Here is a 461-nt window from a genome sequence, read left to right on the forward strand (position 1 = left end):
CGGCACGCGACAGTAAACATTCCAACGGTTTCTGTCCTGTGGCTCGCCACACGCAGATCCTATTCTTCGGGTATGATGGTTATCAAATGCCGACGCGTCTCCACAGTACGTGATCAGCTAGTCCGAGGGCCGTTATAAATACTAATATCTAGTTACCTAAAATCCTTCAACAGATAAACAGTTTTTGTCCCAGTTACAGGAAGACAGGAGAGACCTATTTTTCCACGAACGACGTCTCCCACTAGCAACCTTCCCTCGAGGGCGGCTAGCATCCTTTTCTAACTACCGATATGGAGATTGGCCAATTAGCAGCAACGTCAATTTCCCTTACTTTCCGAACGTAGGATATCCCCGACGAATCCGATGATCTCGTGTCCTTAGACACACCCCATCATAGTTTTCCTCTGAGATATCACCGGGACGGAAAGTCATTCTCTCTTGCGATCTCATCGACAACAAGA

The 461-nt window shown here is 47.5% G+C and overlaps 1 pseudogene; it reads left to right on the top strand.

Annotated features, from left to right (window-relative positions):
• LOC117152044 overlaps nt 1-461 on the top strand; it is a 3476-nt pseudogene that overhangs the window by 1435 nt on the left and 1580 nt on the right.

The sequence above is a fragment of the Bombus impatiens genome, unplaced genomic scaffold, assembly GCF_000188095.3.
Source record: "Bombus impatiens unplaced genomic scaffold, BIMP_2.2 scf_0624, whole genome shotgun sequence".
Classification (NCBI taxonomy): domain Eukaryota; kingdom Metazoa; phylum Arthropoda; class Insecta; order Hymenoptera; family Apidae; genus Bombus; species Bombus impatiens.